This window comes from Mobula hypostoma, unplaced genomic scaffold, assembly GCF_963921235.1.
Source record: "Mobula hypostoma unplaced genomic scaffold, sMobHyp1.1 scaffold_103, whole genome shotgun sequence".
In the NCBI taxonomy this organism is placed as follows: domain Eukaryota; kingdom Metazoa; phylum Chordata; class Chondrichthyes; order Myliobatiformes; family Myliobatidae; genus Mobula; species Mobula hypostoma.
Genome location: NW_026948206.1, coordinates 61,445 through 81,726, shown reverse-complemented (window position 1 = coordinate 81,726; position 20,282 = coordinate 61,445). Strand labels below are relative to the sequence as shown.

General features: G+C 45.1%; 1 pseudogene; it reads right to left on the bottom strand.

Annotated features, from left to right (window-relative positions):
- Positions 1 to 1,188: 1,188 nt before the first annotated feature.
- Positions 1,189 to 3,483, bottom strand: LOC134341809 (probable G-protein coupled receptor 139; annotated as a pseudogene).
- Between the last annotated feature and the right edge of the window lie 16,799 nt (positions 3,484 to 20,282).

The window sequence follows — 20,282 nt, the reverse complement described above, 5'->3', positions numbered from 1 at the left end:
TGAAGTCTAACGTGCAGGGCAATTGCTTAGTAAAGAAGCGAATGCAATTCCGGCAGAGGAATCGCATTTGATGCCACCGATGGCGTGGAGGACCGGTACGAGGGTGAAGTTAAAGAAAACAGTTTGATTGGTAATTGGTGAGGGGGTTCACAGTTTCTTGGTGAATAGACTTGGGTTGAGAAAGAGATTACCTGAGAAAGAACAGCAGAAGAGCTCGATGGAGCGAATGGCGGATTGTGCTTCTGTATCCTGTGGTTTAATGGTCTGATTCCGAGTCGTTCGACCGTCTGTATTGACCATCGGGCCTTCGCCCAAAGTCTTAATAAACCGTCTATCGACAGCTTCTGTATCCTGTGGTTTAATGCCGTGTCATTTGACCGTCAGTGTTAACCATCGGGCCTTCGACCGAAGCCTCAATAAGCTGTCTGTCGACAGCTTCGATCGCTTTGCCTTCATGAACGGTCTTGTTACCTGCTAAAAGACACCCAGGGAAATGAGGAAGGAAGACTTCCTTCCTCACAACGTCATGCAAGTCACCATCAGCTACAGACTTTCTGCAGGTGATATTTGGACCCTGGAGAGACACTGCCTGTGCAGGGGGACACATCACAAAGCTGATACCAACTGACTGGACAGGCACACTCACAGCTGAAGTGAGGATCTCTGTACACGCCAGTGTTGTCTGCTCATAGCATTTCAAAGACCGTGCCGATGTTGGAGGCAATCAGCTAAGTCTCTTTGTGGCGCTGTCTGTTCAGTCTGCGTACGGGCCAGGCTCGATCTGATTCCCGGAGCGCTCAGTGTGGATTCCGCCCTTTCTCCGAGTGACGGCAGTATTTCCGCTAGTTTCCAGTTGTTCCGTTTCCTCTCCGTCACCGAGTGCAACGGCTTTTAGGCCACTCGACCGGTGAGTATTTACACCGGAGGGTGGGATTCGTTATCGAAAGTGGCGTGGCGGTGACGACAGCCGGAATATAGCGAAAGACAATAAAACAATAAAAGGTAGGTTGAGTTTAATAGTTGATTAAGGGTTACGTGGTGGGCTGTGGGTGCGGGAGGGGATGTTTCCGAGCTGCGTCTTTCTCGGAATCTAAACCAATTTTATTCTCGCATGTGCCACGATCTTCGGTGCCCGCCGGTTCGGTAACGTCAAGACAGAAAGAAATCAGCGACCGCCTCGGAGAGGCATTAGATATTGCGTTTGTTAATCATTTGAGTAATTGACGTGAGAGGATATTTCGCTGCGCTGATGAACTGCTCTCTGAACTTTGTCTGCGTTACCCCATAAATAAAAGTGTTTGTACAGCAACTTAATAACATCAGCATGTAACCGCTGTGTTCAACTATGTATTCCGTAACGTTGTAACTATTCTGATCCAACCCGGCGATGGTGTAATAAAGGAATTCGGCAACACTCACCGACCACAGGGTGATGAAGCTGCCGGAGATGGTGAGAAGTAAGATCACAGACCTCCTCCTGCTCTCCATCTCCGGGTCACTGCGGTTCTGCGCCTTGCTCTGACCCCTCAGCCCCTTACGGACGCGACTCGTCACTAAAATGTGTCTGACTGTCAGAGCGTTGAACAGTAGTATAACACGAACGGGAGCAATGGCGTTAAGACGATAGAAAACATTCTATATCCCACCCACCCGGGATCCTCAAAGTAGGCCGGCTTTCGAATGCAGTCCCAGGGTATGTTGTTAATCACGTTAACAGGACGAAATATAAAGAAGATGGGCTCATTTTTAAAACAGAGCAGAACGCCGGTTGTTATCAGAATCACAGCCGCAGTTTTCCCGGTGCAATACTCAGCTTTCCGCTTCTGCCAACAGATGGCGACAAACCGATCTAACGTAAAAGTGACGGTGAACCAGACAGAACAGTCTGTGGCTGCCAAACCTACGGCGTAGATCACACTGCATACGGGGGTGATGTCCGGGAAAGTCCCGGGGAAGTAATAATAACTGACCCGCCACAATATGACCTGAAAGATGATGGTTAGTAGATCGGCCGTTGCCATGGCCACCAGGTAGCGGGTGGTGCAGGTGGAGAGACCGCACTTTCCCCGGGACAGGATCACAGTCGCCAGTAAATTCACTGGGGGAACAGCAAAAAAAGAATGAGTGAATTGCTGTCTCGCCGCTCCATGGGCTGGATTAGCTGAAAATTGACAACAATAAAACATTGCGAACAACTCATTTCTGGAGTTTTAAAAGTTGTAAAACGGTACGGTGCTCGGTACTGGAATAGGATCACTGTTTTGGAAGTAGGCAATGTCAACTGATCACGGAGGGCGCTTTGTAGAAATCAATATCATTCCCCCATCATCACTTTATCGGCTGATTTGTAAAGCCTGGATACCTCGTCCGCTTTCTCAGTGATGGTGATCGCCGCGTTCCCGTCAGCTAAACTCTGCCACTCTCCGCGTACCGAGAAGCTCGGTCCCTCCACTTCTTTCCATTGACAAATTTCAATGTAAATTTAGTTTTCTAGTTCGACTGCCTTCGCTTCCCCCTCGGTTTCAGTTTGCACACAGGGGCCTCGGCTGGCATGCTTCTTTTAAATTCTGCAAGTAATATTTACCGGGGCTCCTACACCCATTCCTTTCTGATCGGTGACAATGTGTCCGATCAGAAAGTTCCAATCTTCTCTGACCGGATGAACGTTTCAGATATTTTGCTCGTTAGTGCTTAAAGCAACCAATTCCTAAAGCGCAGTTACATGGAAACATCTGCCTGTTTTAGATGTCGCTCCAAAGCACTGCAGTGTTTCTCTAAATGATTCGATGCTTATTGTTCCAGAGCCGACTATGGCCTTTACCTTACCCTGTCTGACCTCTAACGGAAACCGCTGTATTGGCTCAAAACTCCCGCATCACTTCACGGAACAGGACATGGAAACAAACCCTGGTGCGCTAAAGCGCGCACAGACCCTGATTTAAATGTTGGAAACTCCGGATGGTTTGGAATCTAAGTCACGTGATGTCTACCTCTCTCCCCTGAATCTCACCGGCGATCCGCTTCCCACGTTTCTTTCACATTTGCAGCAATTTCTTAAAGCACAGCGTAATGCCTTTAGATTTGAATTTAAAGCAAGTTACACTATTGATATGGAATAATACCAAGTAGCCCATAAAGCTACCGTGCGATTATAAAGGGTTACATTAACAACGGCATCACAAGGCATCCGTTAGTCTTGCGAGACCATGGATCTGCGCCTGGAAAGTCTTCACTCTCCAGGGCGCAGACCTGGGCAAGATTGTATGGAAGACCAGCAGCTGCCCATGCTGCAAGTCTCCCCTCTCCACGACACCAGTGTTGTCCAAGGGAAGCGACATCACAACGCTGTCAGTAACTGGACGAGTCCAAACACTGTACACACAGAACAGCAAAAGATAGTTCTCCTATGTTCTTACCAGGAACACCAATAACGGCAATGATCATGTGCCATATCTTTCTCACGCGGTAGAATGTTTCAAGCATTCTGTGTGAGATTCAGCCCGTCTCCCAGCTGCCCACGATCTCGCTGAAGAAACTCTGAGCTGATGAATCTCCACGCTCATTCATTTATACTCGCTCCAGCACACTGAATATTCAATACTACACAAGGCTGACGTGTCTTCCAACAGCTGGGGTACAAATAAACATGATGTCATTCAAGTAAAATCCCAATTGTGATGAGGTATGGATAGCTTGAAACAAAATTGCAAAATCTCAATGACGAAATAATTACGATCCGAGAAGACAGTGAATATGTTTGTGAAACACTCTCAGGCTAAACTCTCGGTTTCATAATTGCTGTTGTGGGAGTAGTTAACCCTTTCCTCTCCAGCTCTGAGGAACGTCTCGGCCCGAAATGTCGACTGTTTGTTTGCTGATTTCCATAGATGCTACCTAATATGCTGAGCTCCTCAATCATATTGTACGTGCATCAAAATAATACAACCCCTGACATGGTAAATCTTCCTCTTCTTCTTGCGCCCTTAACTCCTGGTGGAGTCGTCGGGGCGCCGTCGTGACGAGCTTTGCACCATCTTTCCGGTGTGCTCATCATGTGGCGTGTCTTGCGCATCTGAAACCTGGCGGAGCCCATCCCTCTCCAGGTTTGACCACAGACGATTTCCTCCAGCTAGGTGGCTCGCCTTGGTCGGGAGCACTTGGCCGTTGTAGTTCATCTGTAAACCTCTCCGTCCCGGCCGGGGACTTTATCATGGAAGTCTTTCGCCCAGTGGTGCCTGTTAACACCACCCCCTCACGTGGTTTAGCCCGCCAGCTGACGCGGTTTACCGGGGTATGGCGCTTTGAGCCAACACGTGAGAGATTTAGGAGATGGATGGGGACCAGTGATACCCGTCCACCCTGTCTGGTAGGGAGCAGCATGCCAGATATCAAAGGTATTACCTCTGTCCAGAGCCCCCTGTACCCCTATATGGTAAATCAGCTCCCATCAAATTTCACATCCGTATAAGGCATAGTAATTCAATGCCCATCCACATGGCTCCCGAAATGATGCAAATGCTTAAACCGACAGAGAATCTACATTGATTACAGTTAGAACAACAATGACAATTGTTTTGCGGGTGTACTGAATCGGGAGCGTTGTTGACCGTGAGATACAGAGGTGATAGCAAGTGTGTGAAACCTGTAGAATTTTCTCTATTGCAGCAGAAATATGACCTAAAATGTGTACAGACTTTCATGTACGTTCTAAAAATAGACTAAGAGAACACAATTAAATAAACAACACAAAAAACATTGTGCTTGTTAATTTATTTATCGTGAAAAATGATCCAATTTTACATGTATTTGCTGGAAAGGTATGTGAACCTCTGGGTGAACGCGTCCTACAAAAGCTATTTGAAATCAAGTGTTCCAATCAATGAGATAGGGTTGGAGGTGTGGGTTGTGGAAATTACCTGCCCTATTAAAAACGAAACACAAAATCAGGTTACTGATCGAGCCTGCTCTTCTCAAAGAGGATCTGTTTATCGACATCATGCCTCAATCGAAACGAATTTCAGACCTTAGAAGACGAAGTGTAGAGATATATGACGCTGGAAATAGCTACAGAAGTATTTCTAATGACCGGAGTGTTCAGAAGTCCACAAATAGAGAAACTATCAACAAGCAGAGGAAACTCGGTGCTGTTGCTACTCTCCCTGCGGGTGTGCCTTCTGCAAAGGTCACGCCAAGCGAACAGCGTGCAGTGCTGAAGGAGGTGAGAAAGAACGCAAGGGTAACAGCAAAAGACCTGCAGAAACCTACAACTTGCGGCTCTGTCCATGTGACTACTATAAGAAAAACGCTGAATATGAATGGTGCTCATTGAAAACACCACGGAGGAAACCACTACTCTCCAAACAAAAAAACTAATAACATTGCTGCACGTCTCGAGTTTGCAAAAGGCGACCTCGATGTTCTACAATGCCTCCGGGACAATCTTCGGTGGGTAGATGAGAAAAAAAAAGGTGAACATTTTGGTGACGGAGGATGAGCGGTGACCTGACAGAGGTGTATAAGATAATGAGAGGCATTGATCGTGTGGATAGTCAGAGGGTTTTCCTCGGGCTGAAATGGCTAACACGAAGGGGCATAGTTTCAGGGTGCCTGGACATAGGATAGGGTTATCACACAGAGAGTGGTGAGTGCGCGGAATGCACTGCCTGCGACGGTGGTGTAGGCGGATACAACGGGGCCTTTTAAGGGACTGTTAGATAGGTACAAGTTGCTTAGAAAAAGTGCTATGCAGTTGGGTAATTCTAAGCAGGTTCTAAAGTAGGTTACATGGTCGGCACAATACTGTGGGGCTCAGGGCCTGGAATCTGCTGCAGATTTCTATGTAAATGCTCATTGCAGGTCTGGAGGGAAAAGGGCCCTGCACACCAACGCCAAAACACCGTCCCAGGTTTGGTGCCGCAGGGCCTAGACAGCCTCCACCCGCTGAGGGAAAAACGAATTCAAAATTGTACCAAGACATTTTTCAGTGGGATTCTAGTGTAGTAATCCATCACCTGAGGCTTAATGGAAGTTGAATAATGAAACAAGCATTGATCCGAAAGATACGAGTAATTCAACAGCAGCATGGTTTAAAAAGAAGAACATTCTTGTCCTGTAATGGTCAAGTCAAAGTCCTGAACTTAATCCGTGGAAATGTTGTGGATGGACGTGAAGTAAGTAGTTGATGCAAGGAGGCCTAGCAACGCCCCAGAGTTGAAGCGGTTTTGTCAGGAGGAATGACCTAAAATTCCTCCAGGTCAATGTGCAGGACTGATCAATTGCTACCGGAAAGGTTTGTTTAAAGGTATTGCTGTACAAGGTGCTCACACCTGTATCGAAAGCAAAGGTTCACATACTTCTTTTTCCCAACAAATATATGTAACGTTAGATAATATTTTTTTTCTTTAAGTAAATGAACAAGTATAATATTTTATGTTACTTATTTAATTGGGTTTTCTTTATCCAGTTTTAGGACTTATGTGAAGATCGGATCACATTTTCGGTCATATTTATGTAGAAAGAGATCAAATTAGACAGGGTTCACAAACTTTCCAGCACTGTAGATAGTCATATGTAACTATTTGATATTCTGAATTGCACTTTTTCTGCAAAGATAACACGACATTGTATTTTCTGTTTTTTTTTCGTGACATGCTACCTCGATGAATTATCTGAACTGAGTAGCACAAAAGAAGAGCGTTCGCTGTGTCTACATACTCGTTGCAGGAAAAGGCAGTGGATCATTGGGTATGGGACGGAATTCATCAATTTGTCAGATGGTCAGCGAAGGGCAGATAAGGGTCAATACTGAGGCGCTGGGTGATTACTTTCCATGGGTGAGTAGGGCTGGAATATTCACAAAGAGTGACGGGGTTGTCGAGAGCGCTGATGTAGAGACAGACAAAGAAATGGAAGTTCGAACATCAATGAAGGTGGGAATGTAGTTCAATACATTCCGATTACCTGCCTTTTCTGACTAGGAGGGTCATAATCTATAAATATATAATATTGGTCTGATTAGAACATCTCAATGTTTCTGCTTCCCGTCAGTAAAGGATGTGATTGCAGTGGAGTTGATGCAAAGGGTTTTCACCAGGAAGCTGCCGAACATGGAACATTGCAGAAATTCAGGAATCATACTCTCCTTGAAATGAAGGAGGAATAGGTGTTTCATACAAACCTTAAAACATGATTAGCGACATACATGTAGTGGTAACATTTCTCTATATCAGATAATTTGAATTGAATTGACTTTATTATTTATATCATTCATAAACATGAGGAGTTCAAATCTTTATGTTTCCTTTAAATGTGCAATCTGCAATTATAGCAATTTATAATAAATATTACGTACAACAGGATAGTTAATATAACATAGAAATACAATTACGTGAGCATGAATTAATCAGTCTGATGGCCTGGTGGAAGAAGCTTTCCCGGGGCTTGTTGGTCCTGGCTTTTATGCTGCAGCACCGTTTCCGGAACGGTAGCACCTGGGACAGTCTGTGGTTGTGGTGATTCGGGTCTCCAGTGATTCTTCGGGTCCTTTTTGCACACCTGTCTTTGCAAGTGTCCTGAATACTGGGAAGTTCACATCTACAGATGTGCTGGGCTGTCCGCACCACTCTCTGCAGAGTCCGGCGATTGAGGGAAGTACAGTTCCCATACCAGGCAGTGATGCAGCCAGTCAGGATGTTCTCAAATGTTCCTTTATAGAAAGTTCTTAGAATTTGGGGCCTATACCTACTTATTCAACCGTCTGAGGTGAAAGAGGCTCTGTCGTTCCCTTTTCATCACACAGCCGGTATTTACAGACCACATGAGATCCTTCGTGATGTTTATACCCAGGAACTTAAAGCTGTTCACCCTCCCTACCCCAGATCCATTGATGTCAATACTGGCTAGCCAGTATTCATCCTGTAGTCCAAAACCATCTCCTTTGTTTTTGCGAGTTTGTGGGAGAAGCTGCTTTCTTGACACCACTGTGTCAGGGTGATGACCTTTTCTCTGTAGGCTGCTCATTATTATTTGAGATTAGGCCAATCAGTGTAGTGTAGTCAACAAATTTAATTAGCAGATTGGAGTTGTGGGTGGCGACACAGTCATTGGTATACAGAGAGTAAAGGGTGGGGCTTAGTACACTGCCCTGAGGGGCACCTTTGTTGAGGGTCAAAGGGGCAGCGGTGAGGGAGCCCGTCCTCACCACCTGCCGGCAATCTGAAAGGAAGTCTAGGATCCATCTATACAAGGCACGGTGAAGTCCGAGGTGTTTCAGCTTCCTGTCAAGCCGGGGGAGGGGGGAGGAATTATGCTGTTAATTGCTAAACTGTAATCCAAGAACAGCATTCTCAGATTTGTAACGAAGGTGTGTAGAGCTGTGGGTATTGCGTCATCTGTCGATCGGTTGTGTCGGTAGGCGAACTGTAGGGGATCCAGTCTGGGTGGCATTATACTGCAGATATAGTCCTTTACCAGCCTCTCAAAGCATCTGTTATTATTGCGTCTAATATGAAGGGAGTAGGTTCAGTTGAAGTGTGTTTCTGCCTGTTAGCATAAGTTCTTGACTTTCCTCGTTTCATTCTGATATTAACAAATGGCACGACTTCGATACATTTGTGCCAACCTAGGCTACTGTACTGTCAGTTTTCACAAGCATGTCTCCTCTACATAAAAACAAACGGTTGTGCGTGCTTTGACTGTTCCCCAATTCATCTCACTATAACGCTAAAACCACTGATATTCAAAGTCCTGTTCTCTGTCTTCAGCGCTCTCTACTGCCATCGTGAGGCGGCACTAAAATTACAGGATCGGCATCTCATCTTCCAACTGGACGCCTTGCAAGGATCGGGAAGCTTTCAGACTTAGACTGCTAATTATTGCCTGCCGAATTCATTCATGGAAAGTCTGTACTTCAAGGCCTCGTGCCGACCACTCAGTGCTTATTCGTAAGAGTTTCTTATCCAGTAGTGCTGTTTGTTATTTGGCCTTTCGATTGGGATCGGCTGTCTCTGTTATATAGAGTCTTGGTCTGAGTTCATTCTCGAACTTGCTCTGCACATGGCGTCACCGTCATCCATAGTCCTCTCGTTACATCCACAAGATCATGCGGCTCCTACAGTGTGTCATCCAATCACAAGATCTTTGTGAAGTTCCTCCTACAACTGAAATAATGTCTGACCAGGAAATGGGGGACTTTTGAATGGAACACGACCGAAACCTGATTTGTAGACGTGAACGAACCAACCTTGACTGACTCCCTGCTGCCTTTTGAATTGCGGAGGCAACTAGAATGTAAGTGGCTAACATAGACTATGGCACGTCGAACATGCTACACTGTTGAGAGAGTGGGAGCGGGGGTGGTGAGGGATATCGGACACTTCGAAGCCCAAAGACCGAATCAGAAAGATGTGGGAGCAGGGCTTGGCACGGCTGGACTGTGGCTCCCAATCCTGGTCTCGTCAATTTAAGATGGACGTGGGGGTCTCCGTCATGTAGCCGAGAATATTCCTGGGAATATTTCCACCGGGAAGGAACCTCAGACCCAGGTTAGACTGGAAAAGCTATTATGACTCGTCCTGGAGCAGAGAAGCCGAAGAAGTGTAAATCTAGTCAAGAATAAAAGAAGAGCTTACGAAATATTCAAAAAGCTAGGTAATGACAGAGAGCTAGAAGATTATAAGGCTAGCAGGAAGGAGCTCAAGAAAGAAATTAGGAGAGCCAGAAGGGGCCGTGAGAAGGTTTTGGCGGACAGGATTATGGAAAACCCCAAGGCATTCTAGGATTATGCTAAGAGCAAAAGAGGATAAGAAGTGAGAGAATAGGACCAATCAAATGTGGCAGTGGAAAAAAAAGTGCATGGAACCGGGGAAGATAGCGGAGGTACTTAATGAGTACTTTGCTTTAGTATTCACTACGGAAAAAAGGATCTTGGCGTTTGTAGGAATGACTTGCAGCAGACTTAAAAACTTGAGCATGTAGGTATTAAGGAAGGAGGTGTGCTCGAGCTTTTAGAAAGCATCAAGATGGATAAGTCAGCGGGACTTGTACAAAGCCTACAGCAGCAACGTTCTCCAAATCACCCAACGCCACATCGACGATTGCATTGTTGCTGCTTCCCGCACCTGTGCTGACCTCGTCGAATTATTCAACTTTGCCTCCAACTCTCACTTTATCCTCAAATTTACCTGGTCCGTTTCCGACAGCTCTCTTCTGTTTCTCTATCTCTGACTCCATCTCCGGAGACAGTCTATCCACTGGTATATTTAGCAAACCTACAGACTCACAGCAGTCCGGACGGTACCTCTTTCCACCCTGTCATTTGTACAGAATACCACCCCTACTTTCAGCTCCTCCGTCCCTGCTGTATCTGCTCTCAGGTTGAGGCTTTTCATTCCAGAGCAACTGAGGTGTCCTCCTTCTTCAAAGAAATGGGCTTCCTCTCCTTCAACATCAACGCTGCCTCACCCGCATCTCTTCCATTTCACGCACATCTGCCCTTACACCATCCTCCCGCCGCCCCATCCCGGATAGAGTTCCTCTTGTCCTCATTACCACACCACAAGCCGCATTCAGCACATAATTGCACATAACTTCCACCACTGCCGACGTGATCCCACCACCAAGCACATCTTCCCATCCTCATATAGACCCCGACCAGTTCTGCTCTCTGCAGGGATGACTCCCTATGTGACTCCTTGACTCTCCCCACTGATCTTCCTCCTGGCAATTAACATGGCAACTGGAACAAGTGCAACATTTGCCCTTACACCTCCTCCCTCAGGGCCCCAAACAGTCGTTCCAGTTGTGGCGACACTTCACCTGCGAGTCTGTTGGGGCCATCTACTGTATCCGGCCGTTGAGAGCTCCTATATATCAGTGAGACCCAACGTAGATCGGAAGCCTCTCCCCCTCGTCGAGCACCTGCCACGAAAAGCGGTGCTTCCCATTTCAATTCTACTTCCCATTCCCATTCTGACACGCCAGTCCGTGGCCTCCTCTACTGCCAAGGCGGCGACACACAGGTTCGAGCACTGACACCGTGTATTCCGTCAGGGTAGCTTCCAATATTATGGCATGAACATCGATTTCTCTAACGTCTGGTCATTGCCCTCCCCACCCCCACAAACTCTTCACCATTCCACATTCATGTTTCCCTTTCACACCTGATCACCCCCACCCTCTGGTGCTCTCCCCTACCCACCCCACGTCCTTTTTTCCCCATGGACTTCTCTCTGCTTGATTCAGATTACCCCTTCTCCAGACCTTTATTTCTTTCACCAATCAACTTCCCAGCTCTTTATTTCACCCCTCCGTCTCTCCCGGTTACATCTATCAGCTGCCTCCTTAGCTATTTCCTCCCCTCCCACAGCTTTTTTAAACTGACTTCTCCCCTCCCTTTCCAGTACCGATGAAGGGTCTCAGCCCGAAACAAATGACTGTTTACTCTTTTCCGCAGATGCTGTCTGACCTGCTTAGCTTCTCTGGCATTTTGTGTGCGTTGCTTTGGATTTCCAGCATCTGCAGACTCTCTGGTGTTTGGTATATCCGTTTGAATTGATTGACCCGCGCCTCCACGGAGCGGACGAAAAGGCCGGCATAGCTCGGAATCATACGAGTGCTCATGGCTGAAACCTTTTGTTTGCAGGAAGTGGGAGCATCTAAAGGAGAAATTATTGAGAGTGAGGACAAGCTCCGCTATACGGAGGAAAGTGATGGTGGAATGGAAGTCGTTGGGTTTGGTGTCCAGATAGAAATGAGGGAGCTTTGGGAACTTCCTGCTGAGGGATGATGTGTATAGGGACTGGATCTGGGCCAGGCATCTGAAAACATTGAAAAGATCCAAAACGTGAGAGCTATCATGGATGTTATAGGAAGGGAATGAACCATGGGGGATGAAACTGTGGCAGGTTATACAGATATGAGTTCAGTGGGGCGCAACAAGCTGTAACAGGCATGTTTGTGGGTCTTGGGTACGAGGTAGAAACGGGAGACGCCAGGGGCGGGAATTATGAGGGTGTTACAGTGGAAGTTGATCCCCAGAGCTCATAAGGTCAGTGATGGTCTGGAGACAATGGCCTGGTGCTCCGTGATGGGGTCCCGTTGGAGGAGTAAGTAAGAGACGGTGTCTGAGAGATGTCGCTGGGCTTCCGTAAGGTTGATCGGTCTGAAAGCAAATTAATCTGTCTGAATTTTAAAGCAATAATCAAGCACTGATTGCACCTGAAATTAGAAGTGAATTCCGGATTTTGCTACACGTCAAGTTATAAATTTTCTTGTAGCGATAACTAAACGGAAATGACTGCTAACCTAACCTTCCTGCAACCTTGTTTTTGGAGAGGGCAACGTGAAGCAAAGTGGCACAACATATTGAGGAATTTCGAGAGAATTTTGGTATTCAAGTAATTGGAAACGACTTGTTACTAATTCAATGTTTTTAAAGTGAGATGGCAATTCTGGATTGCACAGTATGTTTCCAGAAACTCCGAATTAGACGAACGGGCAATTTTAACGTTGGGACTCGATCATAATGTGTTGCTCTAGTGATTGGGACGTTTATGTAAAGTGATTTGCAATGGCGTTAAATTGTCCGGTAAAGTGGGTATAGTTCACTGTCAGCACGTCACATTTATTTTGAGTTAATACTGGGTAGATAGACTTAAGAAAAAATAACTGAATTGGCTATATTTCTGACATCCTTCGTATAAAGACCAGCAAAAATCTTTACGTTTTTTTTCCGTCTAAATGTGCGATGTGTAATTATCGTAATTTATAATAAATCGTGTGTAGTACTACTTCTTAGACAATCTGTACTGTTCTTGCTTATTTTAATATAACGGCAGTCAATGTTTTACGAGAACAAGGACAGACGTCCGGATTTCCAGACGTTTCACGCTCATTTCACGATAGCCTGATAACACATGCAGCGTGACAGAGAGTGACCAGAGTGATTGTGATCAAGTGAGAGGGAGGCATCGAGCTTTTGGAAATACTGTACAATGTGAACTTCACGTCACAGACGAGCACACAGAAATATTTAAATAACTTGTCAAGGAAAATACGGTTCAGAAAAAAAAGATTGGGGAATGACGTAATAACTAATAATAATCCGAAGTTCATCAATGCTGGAGCTTGATGAACTTCGGATTATTCGGGAGGCAGAGGGAGAAATAGAGAGGAGCTACAGGGAGATAGTCACCCCTAAGAGTCAGGAGACAGGTAGCTGGGTGACTGCCAGGAGAGGGAAGGGGATTAGACAGAATGAGCAGAGCACCCCTGTGGCCGTTCCCACCAATAATAATACATCGTTTTGGATACTGTTGATGGGGACGACCTACCAGGGACAAGTTGCAGTGGTTGCATCTCTAGCACCGAGATGGGACACTCAACTCAGAAGGGAAGGAGGAAAAAGAGGAGAGCAGTAGTGATAAGGGATTCGATAGTCAGAGGGACAGATAAGAGGTTCTGTGGAAGAGATCGAGAATCCCTCACTGGTGCCAAGGTCCGTGATATCTCCGATCTAGTTCTCGGTATTCTCAAGTGGGAGGGTGAGCAGCCGGATGTCGCGGTCCATGCAGGGACCAATGACGTGGGTAGAAAGAGTGAGGAGGTCCTGAAAGGTTAATTTAGGGAGTTAGGTGACAAGTTAAAGAACAGAACCTCCAGGAAAGCAATCTCAGGATTGCTACCAGTGTCACGTGCAGGCAGGTTTATAAATAGTAAGATAGCGCAGATCAACACGTGGCTGAAGGCATGGTGCAGGAGGGAGGGCTTCAGATTTATAGATAATTGGGCAGTTTTCCAGAGAATGTGGGACCTGTTCCGGCGGGACGGTCTACAACTGAACTGGAGGGGGACAAGTATTCTTGCAGGTAGGTTTGCTAGAGAGGCTCCGGTGGATTTAAATTAGATACGAGTGGGGAGGGGAACCAAAGTGTAGGAACAGATGTAGTGGAGAAGGAAGAAAAAGAAAATCGTAAAGTTGTTTGCACAGTTAGTGATAAACAGAGAGTGAGAGGTGGAAAATTTCTTAACTGCATTTATTTTAATGCTAGGAACATTATAAGAAAGGTGGGCGAGCTTAAAGCATGGATTGATAACTGGAAGTATCATGTGGTAGCTGTTCGTGAAACATGGTTACAGGAGGGGTGTGATTGGCAACTAAATATTCCTGGATTCAATTGCTTCAGGTGTGATAGAATCCGAGGGACAAGATGGGGAGGTGTTGCATTGCTTGTCAGAGAAAATATTACAGCGGTGCTCTGGCAGGATAGATTAGAGGGCTCGTCTAGGGAGGCTGTTTGGGTGGAATTGAGGAATAGGAAAGGTGGTGTAACTCTTATGGGGTGTATTATAGACCACCAAATGGGGAGCGAGAATTGGAGGAGTAAGGTTGTATGGAGATAGCAGATATTTATAGTAAGCACAAGGTTGTGATTGTGGGAGATTTTAATTTTCCACATATAGACTGGGAAGCCCATACCGTAAAAGGGCTGGATGGTTTGGCGTTTGTAAAATGTGTGCAAGATAATTTTTTGCAGCAATGCATAAAGGTACCAACGAGAGATGGGGCAGTTTTGGATCTCCTGTTAGGGAGTGAGATAGGTCAAGTGATGGATTTTTGTGTTGGGGAGCACTTCGGGTCCAGTGATCACAGTGCTGTTGTTTTCAATATAATTATGGAGGAGGATAGGTCTGGACCCAGGGTTGGCATTTTTGATTGGAGAAAAGCTAACTTTGAGGAGATGCGAAAGGATTTAGAAGGAGTGTATAGGGATAATTTGTTTTATGGGAAGAATGTAATAGAGAAATGGAGGTCATTTAAAGGTGCAATTTTGAGAGTGCAGAATCTTTATGCTCCTGTTAGGTTGAAAGGAAAGGTTAAAAGTTTGAGAGAGCCATGGTTTTCAAGGGATATTGGAAACTGGGTTCACAAAAAAAGAGATATCTACAATAAATATAGGCAGCATGGAGTAAATTAGGTCCTCGAGGAATATAAACAATTTAAAAATAATCTTAAGAAATAAATTGGAAAAGCTAAAAGAAAATACGAGGTTGCTCTGGCAAGTAAGGTGAAAATAAATCCCAGGGGTTTCTACCGTTATAGAAATAGCAAAAGGATAGTGAGGGATAAAATTTGTCCCTTAGAGAAACAGAGTGGACAGCTATGTGTGGAGCCAAAAGAGATGGGGGAGATTTTGAACAATTTCTTTTCTTCGGTATTCACTAAGGAGAAGGATATTGAAGGCTGTAAGCTAAGGGAAACAGGTAGGGAAGTTATGGAAACTATGATGATCAAAGAAGAAAAAGTACTGGAGCTTTTAAGGAATATAAAAGTGGATAAGTCTCCGGGTCCTGCCAGATATTCCCTAGGACCTTTAGGGAAGTTAGTATGGAAATAGCAGGGGCTCTGACAGAAATATTTCAAATGTCATTACCAACGGGGATAGTGCCGGAGGATTGGCGTATTGCTTATATTGTTCCATTGCTTAAAAAGGGTTCTACGAGTAAACCGAGCGATCATCGGCCTGTGAGTTTGACGTCAGTGGTGGGTAATTTGATGGAAAGTATTCGTAGAGATGGTATATATAATTACCTGGATTCAGAGGGTCTGATTAGGAACCGTCAACACGGATTTGTGCGTGGAAGGTCATGTTTGACAAATTTTACAGAATTTTTTGAAGCGGTTACTATGAATGTTGACGAGGGTAAAGCGGTGGATGTTGTCTATATGGACTTCAGTAAGGCCTTTGACAAGGACCCACACGGAAGGTTGGTTAGAAAGGTCAATCGTTAGGTATTCATATGGAAGTAGTGAAATGGATTTCGTGTGGCTGGATGGGAGACGCCAGAGAGTTGTGGTGGATAACTGTTTGTCAGATTGGAGGCCGGTGACTAGCGGTGTGCCTCAGGGATCTGTTCTGGGTCCAATGTTATTTGTCATATATATTAATGATCTGGATGATGGGGTGGTAAATTGGATGAGTAAGTATACTGATGATACTGAGATAGGTGTAGTTGCGGATAATGAAGTAGGCTTTCAACGCTTGCAGAGAGATTTAGGTCTGTTAGAAGAGTGGGCTGAAAGATGGCAGATGGAGTTTAATGCTGATAAATGTGAGGTGCTACACTTTGGTAAGACTAATCAAAATAGGACATACATGGAAAATAGGAGGAATTCTGCAGATGCTGGAAATTCAAGCAACACACAACTAAGTTGCTGGTGAACGCAGCAGGCCAGGCAGCATCTATAGGAAGAGGTACAGTCGACGTTTCGGGCCGAGACCCTTCGTCAGGACTAAGTGAAGGAAGAGCTAGTAAGAGATTTGAAAGCGGGAGGGGGAGGGGGATATCCAAAATGATAGGAGAAGACAGGAGGGGGAGGGATGGAGCCAAGAGCTGGACAGCTGATTGGCAAAAAGGATATGAGAGGATCATGGGACAGGAGGCCCAGGGGGAAGAAAAGAGGGGAGGGTGGGAAAAACCCAGAGGATGGGCAAGGGTTACAGTCAGAGGGACAGAGGGAGAAAAAGGAGATACATGGTAAATGGTAGGGTATTGAAGAATGCAGTAGAACAGAGAGATCTAGGAATAATGGTGCACACACAGAATGCTGGAATAACCCGGTAGTCCGGGTAACATCTATGAAAATGAATAAATAGTCGGTGTTTCGGGGTGAGATATTCCTCAAAGCCGGAAAGGAAAGAGATAGCTGTTTCATCAATAGCAATCCTGAAACGGAGAGTTGAAGCTAAGAACGTTTCAGAATTACATTCACTGACCCTCAGGGATCTGTACTGGGTCCAATGTTGTTTGTCATATATGTTAATGATCTGGATGATAGGGTGGTAAATTATATTAGTAAGTATGCAGATGATACTAAGATAGGAGGTGTTGTGGATTATGAGGTAGGTTTTCAAATCTTGCAGAGAGATTTAGGACAGTTAGAAGAGTGGGCTGAAAGATGGCAGATGGAGTTTAATGCTGAAAAATGTGAGGTGCTACATTTTGGTAGGACTAATCAAAATAGGACATACATGGTAAATGGTAGGGCATTGAAGAATGCAGTAGAACAGAGTGATCTAGGAATAATGGTGCATAGTTCCCTGACGTTGGAATCTCATGTGGATAGGGTGGTGACGAAAGCTTTTGGTATGCTGGCCTTTATAAATCAGAGTATTGAGTATAGGAGTTGGGATGTAATGATGAAATTGTACAGGGCATTGGTGAGGCCAAATTTGTAGTATTGTGTGCAGTTTTGGTCACCGAATTATAGGAAAGATGTCAACAAAATAGAGAGAGTACAGAGAAGGTTTTCTAGAATGTTTCCTAATGTTACATAATGTAAAGGTTTTCATCACCTAATTTACAGAGAAAGGTTGAAGAAGTTGGGTCTTTATTCTTTGGAACGCAGAAGGTTGAGGGGGGACTTGATAGAGGTTTTTTAAATTATGAGGGGGGCAGATAGAGTTGACGTGGATAGGCTTTTTCCATTGAGAGTGGGGGATGTTCAAACAAGCGGACATGAGTTGAGAGTTAAAGGGCAAAAGTTTAGGGGTAACATGAGGGGGAACTTCTTTACTCAGAGAGTGGTAGCTGTGTGGAACGAGCTTCCAGCAGAAGTGGTTGAGACCGGTTCGATGTTATCGATTAAAGTTAAATTGGGCAGATATATGGACAGGAAAGGAATGGAGGGTTATGGGCTGAGTGCAGGTAGGTGGGACCAGGTGAGAGTAAGAGTCCGGCATGGACTAGAAGGGCCGAGATAGCCTGTTTCCGTGTTGTAATTGTTATATGGTTACATGGTTATAAAGCCATATTAAAAAACATTATTAGCAGACACACACACAAACATACACACACGCGCACGCAGGCAAATGAACGTCGGTACATGTAATAAAATCTTTGTCGATCTCCCAGTTCATGCCTTTCTCTTCCCAGTCGGAACGCGTTGAACACGATGTTTCACGGTGCAGTCAGCATATCGATGAACGGATTGATGAAACAGAAGCGACATTTAAACACCTGCAAAGACATGTTGTAGAAGCAAGAATTATTCACTGCAGAATAAACGAAGAAGAACAGTAAATTGGGAGAACAGAGTATTAGTCCAGTCTGCCGGAGGGAGGAAAGGACTGAGCCTGCAGTCGGTTTCAAGATGAAAATGAAGAGAGGGTTAATGTGCAGTTGACATAAAATGCAGAATTAGTGAGCGAGAACGACAGCAGGGCAGAGACAATCGACAAACGGGAGACATTCAGTGGGAAAATATAAGAGTGTGGGTTTCATTCTCCACCTGCCTGTCGCCGGTAGAGTGTGGAGAGATGGTTCATTCTGTATCCACCAGTCTCCGGAGCACTGTGAGAGTGTGGGGATCATTTTATAGATATCAGTCCATGGAACAGGCTGAGAGTGTGGGGTTCTTTAGTTCTCACTCTCTGGCTCATTTTGAGAGTGTGCATTTCATATTGTACATGCATACCAGTCTCTGTTACAGTGTGAGACTGTGGGTTTCATTCTGTATCTGTCAGTCTCTGTTGCAGTGTGAGAGTGTGGGTTTCATTATGTATCTGTCAGTCTCTGTTACAGTGTGAGAGTGTGGGTTTCATTCTATATCTGTCAGTCTCTGTTACAGTGTGAGAGTGTGGGTTTCATTCTGTATCTGTCAGTCTCTGCTACAGTGTGAGAGTGTGGGTTTCATTCTATATCTGTCAGTCTCTGTTACAGTGTGAGAGTGTGGGTTTCATTCTGTATCTGTCAGTCTCTGCTACAGTGTGAGAGTGTGGGTTTCATTCTGTATCTGTCAGTCTCTGCTACAGTGTGAGAGTGTGGGTTTCATTCTGTATCTGTCAGTCTCTGCTAGAATGTGGGATTGTGGGTTTCTACCTCGGCTCCACCGTTAAGTGCGTCGTCTCTGTCTGTACCTCTGAGACCTGAGTCGGTGTGAGCGAGTGTATTTTTTCTCCTTCTTTTCTGCTGTTTCTCAAACCTTGTAAATAATCTTAAAATAGGTTCTGTATATTCTGCGCTATTTTTAGAACAGGAGTCTCCTGCAGCCGGTTTATGTTACAATCGTGAGACGGACAATGCACCTGGATCGAGCAGGACATTCAGCGTCTTAGAGTCATACGGCAAACAGACCATTCGGCCCGACATCATTCTACACGCTATTCGTTACTCAACCACATGGAGCCAATTGAGCAGCACGTGATCTTAAAAACGCACTTCTTGTGGTTTGAAAAACCACCTCTTAAATGTTGAATGAAAATAATCAAATTAAATAAATTCATTAATTCATATAAATAAGTGAGTAATTAAATTTATAATTTGATCGAATAAACCAACCAAGGCAGAGCGTTTCCTGTTCCAGCATCGTTGATATGAATACATTTCATCTCAGCCATTCTGAATTGCTCCCTTCTCCGTGTACCTGCTCTCTAATGTTTGCCGATTCTGTCATATGTTTCTTAATGTGTACTACACCATGAATCTATTCGAGTTATGTCCCACTCATAAATAATATAATATTCATGTCGAGTTTCTCATGATAACTTCAGTCTTGTGTCTATGTTGTTCTGTGCAGCACTGAGCGAGTTTGTGAATGGGAATGCGAGGGAAGGTCAAGGTTCACATTTGGAACAATCCAAGTTCCACGTTGCAGCATCCGGGTTATTGATGACTTCCCGGGAATTTGGCGTCACTGGTTACGTCACAGCTCAGCCGGGAATGTTCCGATCGTCAGAGACACCGTGGACGGAAGAGTTTGCCTCAGTGTTGCAAGACACCGTGTCCTATATTGCACCCGTCATTGCTGAAGACCGAGGTGAATGGAGGAGAATGGACAGCTGATGGTTAATAGATTGATTTTACACTCTGAGCACATCAGCTGGAGATGTTGGGATCCTGGGAACAGTAGAGTACAGGAACAAGCCCTTTGACTCACTACTTCTGCGTTGAACAAAATACCGAATGAGATTAAACTCTGATGACTGTACATGACCCATCACCCTTCATTCACTGCATATGCGTGTGCTTTGATTCAATATTTACCATTTTGGGAAGGTAAAGGTGATAACTCAAAAGACGGCAAAGCAGTACCATCAGCTCCCATGTTGAAGTAAATATTTGAGAAGGGAAGTGGAAACAGTTATGGATTAAACAAAAAGGTGAAGAGTCATTTGCAGACTTTTCAGGAAAGGAGCAGGAAGGCTGGTGAGTGAGCCAAACTAGAATCAAGCTGGGTGGTGAAAGCGAATCCAGGTGTAGAGGTAGGGGTGGCAGAGAAACCA